The 7,693-nt window shown below is 36.9% G+C and overlaps 1 pseudogene; it reads left to right on the forward strand.

Moving 5' to 3' along the window:
- Positions 1–6,512: 6,512 nt before the first annotated feature.
- On the forward strand, positions 6,513–6,689 carry LOC113607578 (uncharacterized; annotated as a pseudogene).
- The last annotated feature ends 1,004 nt before the right edge of the window (positions 6,690–7,693 follow it).

Genomic DNA, 7,693 nt, shown 5'->3' on the forward strand with positions numbered 1-7,693 from the left:
GCTTGGAAAGTTCTCTTCTGAGTGATTCATTTTCTTAAAGAAGTAGAACATGATAATCAGCTGAGTGTGAGGATGGGGTGGATATCAGAAGTTTCAGAAGAGAGAAGGTGGTATGAAGAAGATGATATGTCTAGAAGACAGTTTGAGTACATGCACAGAGGAGACAGAAATTTGGATTTAACTCAGGAAAGGAGTTTTGCTAGGCTAGTTCAGTTCATAAAGAGATAGGCAAAAGAGTTGAGGAAATATGCAAGAGAGTGATTATAATGATGGCTAAGAATAGACATGATGACTTGAAGGGGTTGGCTGACAGGGAAAAGGTGGTTGCATCAATGTATTACAGGTTCCAGTGTGATAAAAGAATTGTCATGTTGGTGGGTACCAGAGGGAATGAGAAAGACAGGAGGGAGTTGGAGGGTATGATGTTATGGAGGCGGTTTAGATATTGCTGACAAAAGGTGCCCTGGTAGGGGAAACACAACACCATCAGAGAAGAAGAAGGCAAGGACTGAGAGGGCCGTGGAACAGATGCTGTTGGCTCTCCTATGTCTCCTTGGTCCACCCCTGAGTCTACCCTAGACAGTTCTCAGAAATGTTGATGTTTTCTTGCATCTCTCTGCCTGAGGGTGTTCTCTGGACACAAGCATGTCCTTGGCCTTCATGGGGTGGGGTGTTAATGTGACTCTTAATCAACGAGGGAAGGGAATTAGTGGATAAATTCCCAAATTTACTGGCCCTCTGACATACAGTTTTAAAGTATGTTCTACAATCTCTCTGAAGGTCTTTAGTTGTATTGAGCCCCAGTTCCCACACATGAAACTCACTCAGTAATCCACCTATTACTGACTTTTCTTCCTTTGTCTCACTTCCTACTGGGCTTCCTGGAATTACATCCCAAATAAATCACCTACACCCAAATCCTCGTCTCAGGATCTGTTTTGGGGAAACCCAACTTAAGATAGCTGGGGTTTGGGAAGGATAAGCTATGTGGACATTAAAGTCACCAATGAATAATTAGATAATCCTCTGTTATATGTTAATGGTATTATTTGCAGCTCTATTTTTAAGAGCAAAAATCTGGTTTGTGTGTGTGTACCTGGAGACAACCAATGGAGATTGGTTGGATATTGCAGAGAATAGTTTTACAATGAAACACCATGCAGCTTTTAAGAATAATTATAGTTATCGGTACAGTATAGTCCTGAAGATACACTCATGCTAAATTTCATGAAGAATGAAAATCAGGTAACAAAGTAGTGTGTGTGTGTATGTGTGTTTGTAGGTATGTGTGTATGTGTGAATGTATATATATATACACAAAATTCCACAAATTCATATATATATATATAAATATATATTTTATATAAAATACATATAAATGTTTATTAAAATATAAATATATAATTATATAATATATATTATATAAATATGACATACATATTTATTCCTAGACAATATAAATTTTTTATATCTGGATAATAGGATGATGCTGTTTTTTGTTTTCTTGAGTTTTTTTTAGTGTGTGTGTGTGTATGCTTTCTAGTTTTTTAACAAGTACGAATAATTTGTATCATATAAGTTAAAAACAACAGTAACACTTGGAGAAAAAAAATTATGGTGACCAGTAGTCCCAGTCAAACTGAGATGGCTGGTCACACTATGAAATACTTATACTCTTTCCTCCATCCTTCCCATTAAGTGGACAAATGACAAAATAGACTGTCTTGGAGTCCTGTACAGAAGGACATGATACAAGTGGAAGACATCATTATTATTCCGGAAACATACATTTTTTTTGCTGCAAAAATCCAGGGATGAAGTCAACATATTTGGTTGATAATCCCCTTCACATGTGCATGTTAGTTTGGCTTTCATTTCCATCTGCAGGGAGGCAGCTGTTACTGTCAGGCCTTTGCACTATGTTTCCAAAGCTTTAAGAACCATACAAGAGCAGGAATATTCTGGGAATGAAGTTGGATGAGCTTAAGGAAAAATAGCTCACCCGCATTGTTACCTAGAAATGGACACCCTCCCTTTCCCTCTGTCTCAGTCTCTTGCTCTCCTGGTTTCTGTCCTGTGTGTACCAGGCAGAGAGCCTGGAATGAACATCAGTGTGCCTGCCTGGTACGCACACCAGCCAGACAGGAGCCTCTCACCCCATTGTTCGTAAGTGCTCTCTGTTAAACAATGTTTAATGTCATTTAAGGAGTTTAATGGCATATTATTGGAAATATTACAAAGACAAGAGGGGAAAAAAATGTCCTCCCTCTTATATTTTCCAGACCTGTCACAAGCACACTCATCCCAAGACCTGAGACCTATAGCTACAGAAGCCTTGTTCACTTTTGTTTTGTTTACTGAAATTATATATACTCTACTTCTGTCCTGAAAGAATTGAGTTGCCCATATCTCCATTTGAAGAAGGCTCCCAGCCCCCTCTCAAACACATGTAAGGGAAGCCTAGATGCTAAACTCTGCCATGTGTAGAGGAATCCAAGAGCAAACAAGAAATACCAGTGCCTCAGCCCTACCCTAGAACAATTAAATAAAAATCTCTGGATTATAGGCATTGGGATATTTAAGTATTTCACCAGGTGATTCTAATGTACAGTTTGATCCAGTTCCTTCTCATATCTCAGCTCATTACTTGATGCACTCATTCATTCATTCATTAATAATTAACGTAATAATATCCTCTAGGAGTCCAGCACTATGCTATGCCCTATGGAAGACAGAAAAGAAGTGGAAGGTACAGTTCTGAACTACAGGAGAGTTATAACCCAGTGAAAGAAACAAGATGAATACACAGGCAAAGTGCCCTATAAAAGATGAAATTGGTGTAAGTGAGAGTAACCGGGGGATACTTTATTTAGAAGGTAGTGTTTAACAATATAAGAATTTAAGTCATAAAGCCAAGAGACCCTGGCTTGAGTCCTAACTCCACCATACCTAACTCTGTAAAGCTATGCAAGTTATTTTCTTCTTTGAGACTTTTTTTTTCTCATTTACAAATTGTCCTCTAAAGTTCATGAAGTCCAGCTTAAATAATATATGGGAACAAGCTTTTGTAAACTTTCAAGTTCTACAAGATGTTTTAATTGTTAGTGACTGTATACTTAATATAGGGACACATTTTCTATAATCCATTCCCAACCTGGCTTTCTAAGCTTATGTTCAAATTTCTAGCTTCAAAACCTAGGCTCTTTCTTTTACTTGCGTATTCATCTATTGCTGAACTGCCTGATCCATTCTTCTTACCTAAAACCTTCCATGTTTATTCCCATAATCACATTTTTGCTGATGCTGTTTCCTCCTGGGAGTATCTCTTGCTCCCAACTCCTTAATCCTTACTCAACTTTCCCAACTCAATTTACTGATCAGCTTATATATCAAAGTGTGTTCTAACTATGCAAACTCACACTAATCTCTCTCTCCCGGGAAATTATAGCCAATAACATATTGCATCATAATATGCCTATGTCTTATTTTTCACATGTTTACACCTTATTTCACCGTTTTGTAAATTCCTTGAAGAACAGGTACCATCAAGGGTTACATTGCTTTGCTCAAGTACAAAGACTTGTGACATTTACAGGTTCAAATCATGCTTAAAGAAGGAAGGAAGGAGGGAAGGAGGGAAGGAGGGATGGAAGGAAGGAAGGAAGGAAGGAAGGAAGGAAGGAAGGAAGGAAGGAAGGAAGGAAGGAAAGAAGGAAGGGAGGAAGGAAGGAAGGGAGGAAGGAAGGGATGATGGAAGATAAAAGGAGGAATGGAAAGAAGAATTCTTTTTCATGTACTGAGATTCCTAAATTCTTAATCCTTCATATAGTTGCTTTAGCATCCACACAGTTTTAGACGATGAACTAAAACATCTGAAGTTTTAGTAGTTGAAACATCTACATGCTGCCCTTCACAAATAACTGGAACAGCCTCTTTCTGTAAATATATTTACCTATTCTTTCCTTGGCAGAACTTGCCTCCTCCTCCAGTTTGATATTTTAAGCTTCAGTTATACAGGGCTTAAATGAGGCTTATTTCTTCTAACTCTACTTCTCTCCCTTGTTTTGAGAATGAGGAGGGGGAAGTCTAGTGATAGTTTCCTGGCAAAATTATTTGCGATGCCTGCTCTTGATCAATGCTGCTCTCAGACCAGGCTGGAACCCTGCATTTGAGGTCCTGTCTGTCATCCAGCCACAGTCTCCTCATCCGACAAGTCATCCTTGGGACCAGGATATGTGCTCAACTGAATCCCATGTCCCCGTCTAGATCATATTCTAAGACCTTGTAATTTAACCAAACGGCAACAGGCCTATGTCCAGGGCCTCCATATGCCTTGTTCCTGGGTTTATTTTTCCACTGTCAGTGTGCACCCCCATAAAAGTGCCCAGAAAAGGCATCTGTGAGCCATGTGGACAGAACTTGGACATAAAAGTTGAGACTCCCATATGTAGTATGTGAAGCATAAGTAGGTAGAAAGAGAATTGGCTAGGAGTCTATACAATAACATTCCAGGTTCTGCGGGGTCTAAGAATACTAACTCAGATCTGGCTTCCAGGTCATAATAAATGTATTTGAGTGAAGGTAGTGGGTTAAGAACATACTTTATGTAGACTTTAGTATCTAGATTTTATACTTCATAAGTCTTTAAGCATATAGAAACCTCTGTTTCTACTCTATTCACAAGTCCCACAAATTAAGAACAAGTTTAAACTTGAAAATAAACTGTCTTTTTAAAGCATCCACCCTCCTCACTTTTTCTTGTTAATTTAAAAATCAACATTAGTGATATATACTTTACCAAAAATTAAATATATCAGTTTAAAGTGTACAATTCAGTGAGTTTCGACAAATACATAGACTTGTGTAATCTTTATGCCAATCAAGATATGTCATATTTCCATAACCTCCAAAATTTCACTCGTTCCCTTTTGTTGTCAATTGTCCCTCACTCATGATCCAGAAAACTACTGATTTACTTTCTGTCACTATAGATGCATTTTGCATGTTCAAGAATTTCATCTAATTTGAATCACATGGTATTTATTCTTTTGTATATAGAATGCCTCACTCAGAATAATGCTTTTAAAATTTGTCCATGTTGTTCCATGTAAAATAGCTCATTCCTTTTTGTTATTGATCTATATTCCATGGAATAAATGTACCATAATCTGTAATCTATTCACCTGTTAATTTTCAGTGTTTGGCTATTATAAATAAAGTTGCCATGAACATTATTTTATAAGACCTTGTGTGGACAAATAAATGCCTCGTGGTGTAATTGGTGAGTTATATATTTAGCTTTATAAGAGATTGTTAAGTACTTTTCAAAGTGGTTCAACTATTTTATACTCCCAGAATAATGTGTAGGCATTCAGTGATTCTAAATTTTGTCAAAATTTGGTATTGTCAGTCTTTTTAACTTTAGTAGGTATACAGTGGTAACATTGTGGTTTAAACTTGTATTTGCCTGAAGTCAAATGATATTGAGCAACTCTTCATGTTTCTATTGGCCATTATTATATCTTTCTTTGTGAAATATCTGTTCATGTATTTTTCCTATTTTAAAAATTTGTGCTTTTTAAATTATTACTGAGTTGTGAGAGTTTTTTTTTTTTATATATATCCTGGATATAAAAGTCCCTTGCCCATGTGCTATAAATATATTTCCCCATTGAAAGGGTTGTCTTTGAATTTTCTTAGTGTGTCTTTCAAAGAGCAGAAATTTAAAATTTTGATGAAGTCCAAATTATAATTTTTATGTTTCAGCTTTTTTGTGCCTTGTTTAAAAAAAAATGCCTATCCCAAAATACAAATATTTTTCTATGCATTTTTCCTATGAATTTTATAGTTTTAGTATTGTCTGCCCTTTCTGTCATTTCCAGATCTGCTTCTATTGATTGATTTTTCTCTTTATTATAGGTCACATATATTTCCATTTTTTTTTTGCTTGTTTATTTCTTTTTTTTTTTACTGGATGCTTGACATTGTAAATGTTACATTTTTGAATACTGAATTTTGTTGCTTTCTTTTAAAGAATGTTGAGTTTAGTTTGGTCAGGCAGTTAAATTATGTGAAATCCTCTTAAACCTATAAATTTTGTTAAGGTGTGTCTAGAATAGCTTTCAATCTATATCTATTTTATTCCTACTATTAAAATGTGAACTTTCTAAGTTCTCTCTAATCTGTCTGGTTAGAACTTGAGCATATCCTATTCTCTCTGGGAATTATTCAGCTTGTAGCTCTCCATTACACAATTTTTTTTTTCATGACATTTGTACATTGCTCAGCCTTACCTTATCCAACAAGTGCATACTTAATATTCAGCAACCTGTTCATAAGAACTTCCATGCTGGTTTCTAGAGTTCTTAATCTGTGTAATTCCCTCCACTCTCTGGTACTCTGGATTAAACCTTAGCCTCACAAAACTCTGATTGCTGTACCTTCAACTTAGCAGGACAACTGTACTCTGCATGTGTTCCCATCTCTGCATTGTGTTCTAAAAATTGTCCCCAAGTGCTTCTCAGCCTTTTGGCTAAGATCAAGTGTAGTATCTGTTCTTATCAGTAAAAATTGTCCCCAAGCAGAAAGTCAAGGCAATAGTAGAGTTCACCTAGTTTGTTTCCCTTCCCGCATAGTTCTCTACTGCTTTTTACAGTTGTTTCATATATTTTTTGAGTTTTCTATCCTTTTATGCCAGGAGGGCAAGTCCCGGACTAATGACTGTATCATGGTTGGAAACAAAAGTTACTTCACTTGGGGCTTCCCTGGTGGCGCAGTGGTTGAGAGTCCGCCTGCTGATGCAGGGAACGCGGGTTTGTGCCCTGGTCCGGGAAAATCCCACATGCCATGGAGTGGCTAGGCCCGTGAGCCATGGCCACTGAGCCTGTGCATCTGGAGCCTGTGCTCTGCAACGGGAGAGGTCACAACAGTGAGACGCCTGCGTACCACAAAAAAAAAAAAAAAAGTTACCTCACTTTGATTTTAATTTGTTCACATTTCTGATGTTATATGTTGACTGGCAGTGTCTATGACTTCTCTTTTGGAAATCTTTTCTGAAATTTCCTCCCCAGTCCTGCCAGAAAAAGAGGTTCAATAGGGTGTACAATTATGTCCAAAAAAAAAAAAAAATTGGGATACACTTTGACTAGAGTGATTGATAAACTTTAATTCCAAGAAATAGAAAATAGTATCCACACTTTTAGGAATCCAGAACAATATTTGAATGTAGGGAATAGAGACTGGCCAGCTCTGTGTTAAATACCTTAAAGTTTGGCAAAAGCTGTTTAGTTGCTGTCAGCTTCTTGGCTTTTCTGACACACCTCTACCCACTAACTCAGGGACCCAGTATTCTCTGACTCTTCTCATCTTTCTGGTTCAAAGTGTGTTACCTAGTAAATGTAAAATAAAATTTTTATGAGATGCTAATGACTCATAAAACTCAATATGCTATTCTAAAAATTTTAGAAAATCTAAAACCTTAAATTGAAAGAATGAATTACTAACAGTGTGAATTCAGGCCTCTGTCAAAGGGGTGGAAAAGAATATGGAAAGATTAGATCTCTCCTAGCACAACTTATATAGACTAAGATGGAGGCCACTCTACCTACATCCCACCAGAGCTAGCATAGGAGGGACAAAATAAGCATTCTAACGAAGGTCTAAGAAGAAACAAAAAGCACCTACCATTTCACAT

Source organism: Aethalodelphis obliquidens, unplaced genomic scaffold (genome assembly GCF_003676395.1).
Source record: "Aethalodelphis obliquidens isolate GAN/ISIS:26980383/991018 unplaced genomic scaffold, ASM367639v1 scaffold48, whole genome shotgun sequence".
Taxonomy (NCBI): Eukaryota; Metazoa; Chordata; class Mammalia; order Artiodactyla; family Delphinidae; genus Aethalodelphis; species Aethalodelphis obliquidens.